Raw genomic sequence first — 15,709 nt, forward strand, 5'->3', positions numbered from 1 at the left:
GATTGCAATCTTTTCTTCATTTCCTTCTCCTGTTGGGACTTGGGCACACACGTGCATGCACCTAGCATGCTTTTCAAGCTGCTGGGGCTGAGATATGAACCATATTTGCCTATGTGGGACCTGACTCCCTTTAACCACTGAGTTATGAGGCTGGAACAAAATCTAAAAGATCTTAATGATTAGATGCAAGTTTTTATTTTTTATTTTTTATCATCAGAAAAGCAATGCTTCTTCCAATGATTTATAAAATTAATTAAATTTTGCTCCAGGGAATCTATGCTTTTTTATTTAAATTCTTAATATTATCCTCCTGTTAGTCATACTTATAATATCCCTTGTGCATTGTGTTCTCTCAAGGGTCTTGAATGTATGTCAGCAGCCAATACCTCATGAGATGATCTCCATGACGATTGAGCAACAACAATGACATAGCTGATATTGTCAAAAACCCCTACTAAAATCCTCTTGGCCACAGAAAGAAAATAACATGTGGTGACCTAGAGTAACTCTAAATAGTGATTACGCTCAGTTTAACTGAGAGGATGGTCAGAAGGGGGAATTGCTAAACAAAGTAAGATAGAGTGAAATATTGGGTCATCAGAAAAGTTATGACATATTTTTGTATAGAAAAATATGTCAGGATATTTCTGATGACCAAAATAGAAAAAGTAAAATGAAGAATATGCTAGGGAATCCTATGAGGAGACAAAGTCATTTAATCTGTGGATAAAACCTTGACCTTGGTTAGTTTTCAGATATAAATGAAACTTAACTTGGACTATTTCTTATAAATGCCTGTATTTTGAAAACAAAAACATACAACTTAAGCTCAACCAGTCATGAGCTGCCAACACACATAGTTATATAACTAGGAGTTTTCTAGTAAGATAGACCAATAAGACAACTGTAATTAATCAACTATTTTCTTGGTTTTACTTCCACATTCATCCTATAAAAGGCTCCCCTTTGCATTTCTTCAGTACAGCCAGAAACTACCTTTGGTTTGATGCTTCTTGACTCATAAATGGCTATTTGCTAAAATAAACTCTTTTTTAAAAAAAGTTACCGAGCCTCAGTTTACCTTTTAGCATGTGGAAGAGTTAGAGAAGAAATGTATTGACTATCAAATTTACAGAACACACTAATGATCCTTTGCTTTTTGGATATGTGTTTGTGGTTTTAGTTTTGTTTCACTAATGACGACAGATCTATCCAGGTCCCTTTGGCACCCAGCCGACTCCCAGTAATAATGGACTATTTAGTGATCAGAGGACAGGGATAGTTTCCATGTTGTGTTTCACAACCCTGGTTGAAATCTTGCCTTCATTAGAAGCTAGCTTCTCAAATCACTGGCCCAGACATGAGCCACACTTTACAGTCACTGGCAAGACAAGATTATTCAAAATGAGGGCTGGAACTCAGCCAGTCTACCAGCACAGAATGCTGCTACTCATCACAGCATAACCCTCCTAGGCTGTGGAGAATGAATGACAGCCAGATTCCTAAGCTGCTGTTTTACAGTGAACTGAAGAGAAGCAAAGGCAAGCAAAGAAAACAGAAAATAGAAACACTGAGGTTTCTCAGATGCTCAGCTTATAACTGCTTGGCATGATGAAGGTACTATGGGTAGTCAGGGCAGTTTTAGCATGCAGTAGTCAAAAGTGAATTTATTTTTTTAGAGTTATTTGATTTAATGTGATTCCACTTGTTTGTTTGTTTGTTTGTTTGTTTGCCATAGAGTGACAGAGGAAAAGTGATAAAGCAAGCCACCAAGGTTCGGGACTCAAACCATGGTTGGCCATGTGGGAGTCCAGTGACTTAACTGCCACACCATCTGCCAGCCCTGTGTTGGTCTGTTTAAGCAAAACGTTTGGGCAATTGGCAAGTCTAATAGATCCTAGAAATCAGAGAGCCATCATTATAGGAGGAATGTGTGGTACTTTGTCTTTTCCTCTCATTTGGAGTGCAACCATGGATCAGAAACAGCATCTTCAAATTCTGAGGGCAGTGGGATACTGCAAATCGGCTCTGGGAAGACCTCTCTCATGAAATCTGGCCTAATAAATAAAAATAATGGCACTGACTGAAACAATACATTATTAAGATTGCACCACTTTATATCATCCACGGTTTTTGTGTGAAATGCTTTTGTTGAGAAACAGAGACTTCCAACAGGGCTGTAACAGATTTTCTAAAAGTGCATTTACAGTTTGCTAAAAAGGAATAGTAGGCTTCTGCTTTAAACAGTAGCATATATCAAGGTACAGATGAGGACATCAAGATTGTAGTCTCCATGTAGCTTTGAAATTTTTATCTAGAAATATTTAAATGGTAGTCTTCAGGTTTGTATTGCATGTGAAATTTCTTCAGTCATCTTGAGGGACTGTTACACACCTTCCAATCTTTGTGTAATTAAGGCAGTAGTTTTGTTGTCATCTTGTCACAACTCATGAGAAAAACTGTGAAAACTCAGGAGCATATGTGGTAGTAAGTCGGTATTAGACAGTTATATGTAATTTTGCTTTGCATCTTGAAGAGTTTCCTTGTACCTGTGAATAGTCAGCTATTCCTTTCCCATTAACTACTTCTCTACTTCCACCCTCAAAAGCCTAAAGATCCTTTGTCTTCTTTCTTTTTTCTTTTACTTGAAAGTTTCTAAAAGACATCCTAGTCCACTTGTTCCTGAGATAGTTTGGGGACTCTGGTGTTCGTATATCTCACAACCAATCAGTTTACACCTTCTAAAATTCCCTAAAATTAGGACTCTGTCCTCTACAAACTTTCATGGAATTCTAAATGAATATTATTATAAAACTAACTTAAGTTACAACTTTCTCAGATGAATTTGTAAAATACAATAATGACAGTCATATGCTGAGAAATTGTTTTGTAATATTTTACAATGTTTTAGTGAGAGTTAATTCTATCACAGACAATAATATGGAATATAAGATAATTAAGAATAAACATGTACCTGAATTATTTGATGGAGTTAGATAGAGCCACCAACACTTTTAAAAATTTTACTTGGCTCAGAGCCAGCAGTTGATGTAATGGCTATGTTGCTGGACTCCCACGTAGTCTACCGCAGTTTGAGTCCTGGACCCGGTGACTTAAACTCATGCTGGGCACGTGTGCGTGTGTGCCCAAGATCCCGAGAGCAGAAAGAAGGAGAAGGGATTGCTGTGTGGCTATTCCCACCAGGGGATGATTTCTCACTTTCTGTCTCACTGTCTCACTGTCTCTCTGTCTTTCTGGAGAGTGCAAGCACCCTATAGCAAAAAAAACTCTTAAAAAAAAAAAGAAAGATGTTGCTTGTCTCATATCACTTCTAAATATTGGAAATAGGTTGTACATTTGCAGAGATTAAATAATGAGCAATAATTCATTACTGAATCAGAAGGTTGTCCAAAGACTTGAGTTATTTGGATTTATTATCACTTGGAGTATAGATGTATTATAAACATCACAGTGAATGGAGAGAACAGAATTACAATTACAGATGTTTGTAGCCATATAGTGACACTTTAACTACCCAATCCCACAATGACTTCATAAGCAAAAAAGCTGGAGTGATTGACAGGAGTATTATAAAAAAATAATGAACCATGAGTCAGCAATGTCCACAGTTTATTGATGACTGATCTAGAAGATGTATAAATAAGACTGTAGAATTAGGACTCTGCAAAGTGATTCTTTCCATCTCCTAAATCGACTATACCTTCAAAATCTATCATTTTACCTCCTTTTGAATTTCATATTTTAATCTGTTGACAAGAGCACAGATGAGAGAAATGGAAACATTGGATGAGTTAGAAAAAGAATGGTAAAGGAATAATTTTAAATGGACTTATGTAGTATGTATAAGAGGAAGAGGAGGAAAATCATTTTGGTACATGTAGTGACAATTACACGTTTGGCACAGTAACTGTCATCCATGCCAAATGTAGAAGACTATAAATGAATATTGTATAATTGTTTTAAAATGATCAGTGATATTGGGTCATCGGAAAAGTCATGATGTATTTTTTACTTTTCCGATGACCCAATATTTTCTTTTTTTAGCAAAGCTTTCTGAACAAATAAAAATACCATGTAATCTTTAAGTTAAAGGCAACGTGACACCATATAATTTGTTCAGACAATTCATGCAAAGTTTTTCATATAACGTGTAGATGAAGTTCTTGGGAGAAATGGGATATTAGATGAACTTTAAATTGTTTCCAAAACTTGAGACCAGCAGAGGGTGTAGCGGTTAAATTGCTGGACTCCCACAAGGCCAACTGTAGTTCAAGTCCAAGACCCAGCAGTTTGAAACTCATGCCACACATGCATGTGAACATGCCCAAAATCACGAGAGAAGACTGGAAAAGGGATTGCGGCATGGCCATTTCCCCAGTGGATCATTCCTTGCTTTCTGTCTCTCTTTCTCTCTGTCTCTCTGATGAGCATATGTGCCCTATAGCAAATATTTCTCTAACAAAACAAAATCGTTTCCAGAACTTGAAAGGTTGTGAGTTTTGCAGCCCAAGCCCAAAGTTTACTCCTCCCAATCTAGCCTTTTGAGATTTGTATGCTCATGTGGCTCTGACAATGAAAAGGAAATACTACAACCCTCTGAAGAATGGCTATGGGAGGCACCTGAGTCAGGTTCAGGGTATTAATAATAACCTTCCTGTTTCTATTATTTCCTTCTAGCATCTTCTTTTTGAGAGCATTTTTTTTTTTTTTTTGTATAGGGCATGTGCGCTTGCCAGAAAGACGGAGAGAGACAGAGAGACAGAAAGCAAGAAATCACCCCCCACCCCCAGGAGGGATGGCCACACCGCAATCCCTTCTCCTCCATTCTCCTCTCAGGATCTTGGGCATGCAAGCACACATACCTGGTGTGAGTTTAAGCCACTGGGTCCGGGATTTGAACCATGGTTGACTACATGGGATTCCAGCAACATAGCCATTACGCTAACTTCTGGTCCCCCTTCTAGTATCTTCTATACCTAATTTCCACTCTATGTAACAACACAGCCATTATTATTAAACTTTTTGTGCTTTCTCAGCTATCTAACAATGAATGTTTATTCATTGGTAAAAAAAAATATCATCCTGTAAAGAGCAATGCTTTTTTCCATTTTAAATTTTAAAAATTAATTTCCAAATAGACAAATTCTTCCTACTTTCTGTCACTTGTTCATTTTTTACTACTTTCTCTGCCTTCATGTTTCTCTGTGAATTGTCTTTGATGCTACAATAGTTCCTAGAGTCTGAAAAAATCAACTTCTGCCTAAATTTTTCTTTTTTCAGTAACATTCATACCTGGTTAGAGATGTGGCAGACTCATTTCAGCCCTCAGTGCTAGAGGAGCTGAGACCAGCACTTGCACAGCTGAGATTCTTGACTATGCTAAAGTTAAGATCTTCAAGACAACTTCAGTCTTCTATAGTAGAAGGCAGAATTTTTACATTTGAGATTGGAGTTGATGAAAATGCATATTAACAATTGCTGTAGTGTAAACCATTGCTAATTTCATCAATACATTTTTTTCCTGCTATCAGAAGTGGCTCCTTCCAAAAATTTTACTTAAGCTTTATTTTTCCCTTGTGACTAATAGCTATCTTCTGAAAAAGTCATGCTTCCTGTGAAATCTCATCTACTTTGGGATGCGCAAATGGTGTAATGGTTACATCACTGGACTTCCATGTAGTTGACTGCAGTTCAAACCCCAGACTCGGGGTTAAAACACACTTAGTGCATGTCTGTGCATGGCTAAGACCCCGAGAGGAGAATGGAGGAGAAGGGATTGAGATGTGCCCATCTCCCCGGAGGTGACTTCTCACTTTCTCTCTTTGTTTCTTTGGTAAATGCATGCACCCTATAGCAAAAAGCTCTCCCTAAAAAAAAGGTGAGGGGAGAAGGTGGTTAAGGGTGCTGAACTCCCATATGGCTGACCATTCTGGACTTCGTGGCTTGCTTTCTCACTTTCACTCTTTCTCACTTTCTCTCTCTCACTCTGTCCCTCTCTGGTCAAACTAAAAAATGAATAAATAAATAAAGTTAAATAAAAAATAATTCATTGGGAACCAGCAGTTAGCGTAATGGCTATGTCGCTGGACTCCCACGTAGTCGACCGCGGTTCGCATCCCAGACCCGGTGGCTTAAAACTCACGCCGGGCGCGTGTGCGTGCGTGCCCAAGATCCCGAGAGGAGAATGGAGGAGAAGGGATTGCAGCCCCCCTGGGGGGTGATTTCTCGCTTTCTGTCTCTATGTCTCTCTCTGTCTGTCTGGCGAGCGCACTCGCCCTATAGCGAAAATCTCTCTCAAAAAAAAAATTCATTAAAAAATATTTATGTATTTTACTAGCCATGGGCTGATTATGCTTTTTAGAATGACCTAGAAACTTGCAAATTCATCCAACTGAAATCAGGAGAAAATTTAAAATATCTCCTTGGACTCATTTATTATTCTTTTCTTACCAATAAAACTCAACATTGCAATGATTTAAAATAATTTAATTAATTTATTTATTTTTTAGAGAGAGATTTTTGCTACAGGGCACGTGCACTTCCTAGAGAGATAGAAAGCAAGAAATTACTCCCGGGGGGATGGCCACACCACAATTCCTTCTCATTTCTCCTCTCGCGATCTTGGGCACACGAGCACATGCGCCCAGTGTGAGTTTTATGCCGTCCAGTCTGGGACTTAAATTGCAGTTGACTATGTGGGAATCCAGTTATGTAACCACTACACCACCTGTTGGCCCATTTTTCTCTTATAGAGCCGCATTTTCTTTTGAGTCTTTTTTTTTTTTCCAGATTTTCTTATGCCAACACACTTGGCTATCAAATATTATCATGCGGGACCAGCAGTTGGCGTAATGGCCGTGTCACTGGACTCCCGTGTAGTCCACCACAGTTTGAGTCCTGGACCCGGCGGCTTAAAACTCACGTTGGGTGAGTGTGCGTGCGTGCCCAAGATCCTGAGAGGAGAATGGAGGAGAAGAGATTGCGGCGTGATCATCCCCCCTGGGGGGTGATTTCTCGCTTTCTGTCTCTCTGTCTGGCGAGTGCACGCGCCCTATAGCAAAAACGTCTCATATATATATATATATATATGTATATGTATATTATCATGTTTGCCTCCCTCCAACTGAAAATGATAGCCATTTCTATCCTATATAGAGTCAGCATTCACTTTGTTTAAAAGCAAATGATCAAATTCATGTTTTCTTGGTAAATATTTTAGTGCAATATTTCTAAGTATTAAAAAAAGATACCTGTGTGGGTCAAACTCCTGCACCATTTTACTATGGAAGCTACACTTTCCACTTCAAAGGTTTCTCTATTTAAACTCAAGTAAATCATTGTTTTATTCTCCCCCCAAAACTGTTTTTCCTATAACTTACATAAGAAAATTTAAAATTTTAATTCACATAATGCTGAAGTGAAAACTGTCATCACATTTGCCTACTAGCTTGCTTTTGTTTAGATATAGCTTTCAAGATGTAAGAAATATTTCCTGCATTTCTTCTACATGAATATTTGTGAATTAACTGTGCCAACTAGCAGGTTGTATTATACTGAATAATATTATACCTTTAAGGCTTCTTTCATCATTAAAAGAATCACTATCTTTAATTTTTGTAAGAGGCTTTAATTATTGGTGCTTATTTCATATTTTGATTAATTTTGCTTTTCAATTTCCACTACCTGTCATGCCATGTTTTGTCATGATCTTTCAGTTGGGTGCCATTTAAATTACTATCTCAAGGATTTATTTTTTTAAACTTCTTATTACTTCAGTCCTTTCCCTGCTTTTAGAAGGGCTAATATCTGTTTTTAAGGGTACAGTGTGAAGAACAGATTGTCTTCACACATTAATAATTTTGAAGGTTTACAAAGAAATCTTAAAATCTGATTCCCATTACTGCATTAATAAAATTTACTAAGATTTAAGAATATAATACTTGAAATTTGCATTAACAAAGTATTAAGAAAACATATAGAGAACATCAGTAGCTACTAATAATATCTACAACTAATTTAAATGTACACAAAGCATTTTAAGTGTGAGTAATGTGCAAACAAATCACTAAAGTTCTTTTCTTATAGTATCATTTGATTATGAAGTATTGACCCTGGGTTTGGGATGGAGAAAATGTTTTACATTATTTTCATATTTAGGGAATTATACATGGAATTATTGTGTCAGTTAAAAAAACTAAGCTTTTAGAATTGGAAGAATTCTGTATTATTACCACCACCTAACTGGCCCTGAAAACGTGTAAACTTCGTGTGCTTCATTTTCTGTATCTGTAAAGTGGGGATAATAATTAACTTTAGCAAAATTGAAGGCCGGGAACCAGCAGTTAGCTTAATGGCTATGTCGTTGGACTCCCATGTAGTCAACCGCAGTTTGAGTCCCGGACCCAGTGGCTTAAAACTCATGCCGGGCGCGTGTGCGTGCGTGCCCAAGATCCTGAGAGGAGAATGGAGGAGAAGGGATTGCAGCGTGACCATCCCCCCGGGGGTGATTTCTCGCTTTCTGTCTCTCTGTCTCTCTCTGCCTGTCTGGTGAGCGCACGCACCCTATAGTGAAAATCTCTCCCCCCCACAAAAAAAATTGAGGGTCAAACTTGAGAAATACCAAATTAAAGCATAGACAACAGCTACAAGAATGCACTGAGTGACTTAAATGCACAAATTACTTTTACACTACATTATTAACAGAAGTAGAAGTTCTATTACCAGAACACTTATTTTCTCTGGCTGTTTCCTTACTGGTAACAGCTTTGCATGATATTTCCATTGGAACTGACAGACTTTTTACAGGATAAGATAGGTCAGTTAGAATAGGAAGTAATCGAATATATTGCAGTGACATTAAGTGAGGTTTTATGCTCAGTACTACTATAAGATTTTGCCCTAAATGAACAAAAATTTGATAAATTCTATTTTATGTTATTTTTCTCAAAAAAGAATGAAGAAAAAAAGTTGGATTTATAATTATATTTATTTTTTTTGACCAAGCATCTTCCATTTTGACTAGGGACCAATGGGAGATGGATCTTCCACTTGTTCTTTTACAATGTTTGATGACTGCAATATTTTTCAACAAACTAGATTCTGTGCCCATATATTTCCACTCTAGTCGAGTTTGTTTTGCATTATATACAGTCTAGTACAGCTAGAGACAGAGGGCATGGTTACTTTATGACCTAATATCTGCATCAACTACTTTGTTTTATCACTCTGGGAGAATTGGCACAGTGGGGTGAAGTGCATTCGTGGGGGACCAGCAGATGGCATAATGGTTACGTTGCTGGATTCCCACAGAGTCAAACGCAGATCTAGTCCTGGACACGGTGACTTAAAACTCTTGCTGGTGCCTACGCATGCATGCCCAAAATCCTGGGAAAAGAGTGAGTAATTTCTTGTTTTCTGTCTCTCTGGTAAGTACACTCACCTTATAGCAAAAGCCTCTCTTTAAAAAAGAGAAAAAGAATATTCCTGGCTTTCGATAGCTAATATAATTTGGCTTCCCACACAAATAATTACTAACTCTGTAACTATATCCCACGAAGTCAAACTCATAGCTTTCCAACTTACTTTTCTCATAGCAAGAGCTTAATAATACTTATCATCATTCTAATAGCACTCACTGAAAGAAACATGTCATGGAGGAGTTGGTAGAAAGAGTGACCTTGACTGATTGTGGTTAAAATATTTGAAGGAGAAAATCTGCAAGAATGTGAGACTGTTACTAGCAGACAGTCAGACCTCTCCTAGGGCCTTAGAAAGGCAGGATTCAGGGACCAGCAGTTGGCAAAATGACTATGTCACTGGACTCCCATGTAGTCGACCACAGTTTGAGTCCCAGACCCGGTGGCTTAAACTCACGCCGGGCACATGTGCATGTGTGCCCAAGATCCCGAGAGGAGAATGAAGGAGAAAAGGATTGTGGAGTGGCCATTCCCCCTGGGGTGTGATTTCTCGTTTTCTGTCTCTGTCTTTCTGGCGAGTGCATGTACCCTATAGCAAAAGCCTCTCCAAAAAAAATAATAAAATAAAATAAATAAAAGAAGAAGAAGAAGAAAGAAAGAAAGAAAGAAAGAAAGAAAGAAAGAAAGAAAGAAAGAAAGAAAGAAAAAGGGAGGATTCAGACAACTGAGTTAGAAGTTTAAGCTTCCTTGGGTTTATCTTAAAATTTGCCTCTTAACTCTACTTATTGAGAGACAGGAGAAGCCTGAGAAAGTGAAAGGTACTGTCTGTGCCAAAGAAGAATAGGGTGAAGAAATATTGGTCATTGTAAAAGTCATGACAGATTTTTCTGTTTTTTAAGGAAAAATCTGTCATGACTTTTCAGATGGCCCAACATTTAGAAGATAAATTTGAAAGAAAGGAAGGAAGGGAAGGAGGGAAAGAATTTTAAAATGACCCTTACGCCTCTGAGTTAGAAGCACTGTGACACAAGCCAAGTTTGACATGAATAGGATAGGCCGAGGGCATGATGAGAGAAGCTTTGGAGTGTTGGAAATGTGGACATGTCTCTGGAATAGCCAAGTAGAGATTTCTGATAACATATTTTCTGTTCTGAAAGTCAGAGAACCAAGTGACCAGAGTCCTATATGGATATGTGTAGAGTTTGTAGCTAAAATTGAGGGAATGAATGAGACCCCTGCCCCCTTAGAGTGAATGCATGCACATGCTTACACACACACACACACACACACACACACATCATTATATGTAATATATTGAGTAAGAAGAAGGAACAGGCCAAGCAGGGAGCTAGCGAACTCAAGAACACCATTTTTGAAATAGGAACATATATTTTTTTAAATTTTAAAATGATGTGTAATTGTAAGAAAGATGAGGACTTCAAATGACGTATGTATGTCATAGAATTGATGGCATTACAGAGTTTCAAGAAAGAAAGAGGTCAAAAGTGACGATCAAAGTGAGAAAAGTTTGAAGTGGTGAAATTGGAAGCCAGGTGGCAGTGGGTTGAAGTGGGAAAGCAGAAGCAGTATAAACCACACAGAGGAGAAAGCTAGCTGTGTGAGTGTAGCAAGAGGGAGGGCACTTGTTAGGGAGAAACACTGGGTTGCTGAGATTTTCTTTCTTCCAAAGCGGGAGAAATATGAACATGTTTACAGGGTGTAGGGGGACAGTTAGTGCAGGAGTGCTTCGAAATTCAGAAATAAACCACAGACATCTCCTAGGAGCATTCTCGAGTACTCCATCTGCTTAACTCCACATGTACATGTTGGGTTGAGTGTCCCTTCTTTGTGTATGTGTAGTTTTTTTTGTTTGTTTGTTTTATTTTTTAAATAACTATTTGATGATATGTAGATAACTTTCCATTTATTTGTCAATATTTCTCACTAGAGAATTTGGGGCTTCATTTAATTGTCTTTGTGGGGCCAGTAGTTGGCATAATTGCTATGTCTCTGGACTCCCCTGTAGTTGACCAGGGTTCAAGTCCCAGACCCAGTGGCTTGAACTCACACTGGGTGCGTGTGCTTGCATGCCCAAGATCCCAAGAGGAGAATGGAGAAGAGGTTGCGGCATGTCCATCCCCCCTGGGGGGGTGATTTCTCACTTTCTGTCTCTCTGTCTTTCTGGCGAATGTACATGCCCTATAGCAAAAACCTCTCCAAAAAATAAAAATAATTGTCTTTGGATCCTTTTGCTGAGTCAGTATTTATTGAAAGAATGTTTTTATTGAAGAAGAGATGGAAGGACACAGGAAAGAGAACAGAGACTGTCTCACTGGAAAGATGACTCTTAATAATGTTTTACAATGAGAACGATATGATGAGGATGGATTTAAATATCCAGTGGAATTCTGACAGTTCTGATCATGTGTTCAAACACAGAGACCATCATGCTTGCAGTCCCAGATCAATTCTACCTATAAAATGTTTAATTTTAATATTTTCTAGATTCTTTCTTGATGGTCTCTGTGTCTTTTCCTTTTCATTTCAAAGGCACGTTTTAGCTGTACAGAACATGTAGGGAGAATATTTAGCAAGCAGCAATGGTGAAGCAAATCATCAAATAAAAATATTTTGAAATACTGAAACTTGTGAAAATAGAACTATTTTACAACTAACTCTCTAGGACAATTTGTAAAAAGAATATAATTATTTTTTTATATATATATACTTTGTTTAGTCTGTTTTACAATCACGGCTACTTGTTTTGTTCTGGGAAGGTATTTATTGGATTAAAGTTGGTCACAAATTAGACAAGATAAGAAACTGGGGGTGATCGTCTGCTCGCGTCAATATTTTAACCCCCGAAAAGAAAGAGGAAATGCATGCCCGTTGATTGTGAATCAATAGTGTTATCTTCATTTGCAAAGGACAGCACATTAGAACATGTTGATTTAGAGTTCCTTATTCCTGTTGAATAAACACACAGGTCGCTAATCATCAGCTACAAAATACATTTTGCAAAGGTGAACAAAAGAAGTGGGTAATTTGTAGCCTGTTAATTAAGCTCGACAACACCTTTTTTTAAATATATACTTATACAAGCATTTGTTTATGAAGGCTAAATTAGTATAGATTTCTGATGGAAAGATTCCCACCCCCCATCAACTGTGAGTGATTCTGGCTCATAAATTATATGCTGTCCTCTACATTGCCTTGTAAATGACCTCAACCCTGACCTTGACACAGCAGTATTTTTAAACACGAATAATAATTTATTCTGAATGTTAGACAAACTAAGCCCATGCTGTTTCTCTGCTATAATTCTGTACTATTTACTGTGAAAACTACTTCTATGTATTTAGATAAATGGTGTGTAGATGGGGAGAGGGCAAAGAGAGTGATCACAGATGTCTAGCCAGGTAAGTTAAAGAATAGAAGTCTAGCTGCACAGTGAGGGTTGGGCAGAATTTAGAGAGCAATGAGTATCTTCCTGAGCAGATGACAAGCTAGTGTGGCTTCATAGATATGAATTTTCCTTTTTATAAAAAGTTTTCTTAAAATAAAGAATTATTTCATTTAACTTTATTTATTTATCTATTTATCTATTTATTTTAACTTACAGGAAGGACCGATTGAGGGGGGAGGGAGTGAGAAAGCAAACTGCCAGGTCTGGGATTCGAATTACGGTCATCCCCATGGGAGTTAGGTCTCTTAACCACCACATCACCTACCAATGCTGGCCCCATAGATATGAATTTTCCTAACTTCATATAAATTAGTTTCATACTACTAAACCATCTATCAGGCTTTTAAGTCTGTTTTTTACATATAAGAAGATATGAAGCATGCACACATACCTTTAAAGATTCTATAAAACTGTGATACTTTACATCATATACTTTCAGTACCTATGACTGCAATGTGAACTTGACAATTGTTACAAATACCCCAAACAGTTCCATATCTCACAACACATAATAGCCCATTGCTTTGTTTATGTGTATGTAAACCCCTACATTAATGTTTTGTCTTCTGAAAATTTCACCCACACAGCGCCAGTCACTTAATTGCACTAATTATTATTCACACATTAGCGCCTATTAATCAGTATGAGTTTCTTTTTTTTTCAAATGTTTTAGCCAGCATTCAGATTTCACTTACTTGGCAGAAATGACTTTTTAGAGTGGTTTTCAAAATCTGGCAGTAAGCCTAAGAAATGACCTCTTTTGCTGTCCGAATTTCTGATTTCGGTCATCATTATAGATCTAAGAAGACAATCTGTGAGACTCATTGAAAGTTGGTGAAAAATGGTGAAGTGCAACTTCAGTGGATCTCCAAATTCTATTGTCAAAGCAGAAGAGAACAATCTTTTAGCAAACTGGCGCTCAATTATGTTGTGTTTGAAATGCAATTACTGATAGGAATTTCATTCTTTTTTAACCATTAGAGATTTATTTAGTCAGCATTATTTCATAGAATTCTTAGAAAAGAAATATTTAAACATATGCAGGGGCATGAACTGCCTAAATTGAATTCCCAAATATAACATGCCATTAAAATAGACTTTTGAAGGTAGCCTATAATAAGAGATTAAGAGTACTCTTCATTTAAGAATTTGGACACATATGGTAACAATGAAGCTGAAGTTAATTTTAAACATTGTTTGCAGCTTGCTCAGGATACTAAGTTGAGCTGGCACTGACTAAGAGGCCATCGTACTAATTACTATTTGCTGCACGATACTAGAGAGTAATCTTTTTTCTAAGTTTCAATACACTTAGAAGTATTTGTTTTGGTGGTATAAAAAATAACCCATTTTATAAAATGAACTTCTAAAAAAAAGATTTATAGGCAACAAAAGCCATGAAACAAAGCACCACATTCTCTCATTCACTTATTTTGGTAGACAGTGAGTTTTGCTAAACATGAAAGTTTCAGGGGACCTTCAGGAAAAGCCAGTAGAGAAGAGGTTGAAATTCAAGCAGATAATAAAATTATTCTGACACTCTGTTTGTTCAGTTATACATTGAATGAAGATGAATGTCTGCCTCTAAGTAGACTTACTGGTCAAGCTAACTTTGTGTTGAATCTTTTTTTTTTTTTTTTAGAGGTTTTTGCTATAGGGCATATGTGCTAGCCAGAAAGAGAGAGAGAAATCAGCCCCCCAGGGGGGATGTCCACACCGCAATCCCTTCTCCTCCATTCTCCCCTCTGGATCTTGGGCATGCACGCACATGCGCCTAGTGTGAGTTTAAGCCACCGGGTTCAGGACTTGAACTGCAGTCAACTACATGGGAGTTCAGTGCCATAGCTATTATGCCAACTGCTGGTCCCACTTTGGGTTGAATCTTTAGGTAGGTTTCCTTCTCTTAAAATAAAGGATTGAATTTGTCCCTTCAAAGTACTCTAGAATCTGGAGCTTTTCTCACAAGGCAGTTATGCTGTATCATCCAAAAGGATTACAATTGAAATCTCCGGGCTCCCATGGAAGCTGGAGAGAACAATGGAGCAAAGTCTTCAGGGAACCTACACAGTAGCTGCCGCAAGACTATTGATACCATGCAGGAAAGTGAAACTAAAAGAGTTAAGGGATAAAAGCAAAATTGAAGAAGATGTGGCCCAGTCAGGACTCAGGAGACCAAGGAACAAGTAAAGGGGACTTGGAAAGAAAGAGCAAACTGGGTGTATTAGGATGCTCCAGAGAATCAGAGTCATTATTAGCTCTGTTCCTCTGGAGAAATCTGTGGGGTGTGTGTGTGTGTGTGTGTGTGTGTAATAGGAATTGGTCCATTCAGTTGTGGAAGCTAAACAGTCCTATGATTTGCCACCTGCAAGCTGTAAAAGCAGGAAAACCAGTGGTGTTATTCAGTCCAAGCCTGAGGGCTTGATGATCTGGGAGCTGGTGATGTAAGGGCAGGCCTGAATCTGAAGGCCCCAGAACCAGCAGAGCAAATAACTTTGGGCAGGAAGAGATGAATGTCTGAACTCACAGAGCAAGCAAATTAACCCTTCCTCTTCCTTTTTATTTTCTTTGGCCCTCAGCAGCTTGGACTGTACCCACCCATACCTTGTGCCTAGGAATCACCTGGATAGGTTAGGGTTAGATGGAAATGGGATTACAATACAGAGAGGAATAAGGGCAAGTCAGGGCCACTGCAAAGACTAGAGATCCAAGAAACTCTGAGAACCCGTGGGCTGTTAAGGGTCCTCCTGACGTGGTTACATGGGACCTATTCCTGACAGTAAAAGGACTCTATAGATGTGGGGAGCAC

This window comes from Tupaia chinensis, unplaced genomic scaffold (genome assembly GCF_000334495.1).
Source record: "Tupaia chinensis unplaced genomic scaffold, TupChi_1.0 Scaffold149168_1, whole genome shotgun sequence".
Taxonomy (NCBI): Eukaryota; Metazoa; Chordata; class Mammalia; order Scandentia; family Tupaiidae; genus Tupaia; species Tupaia belangeri.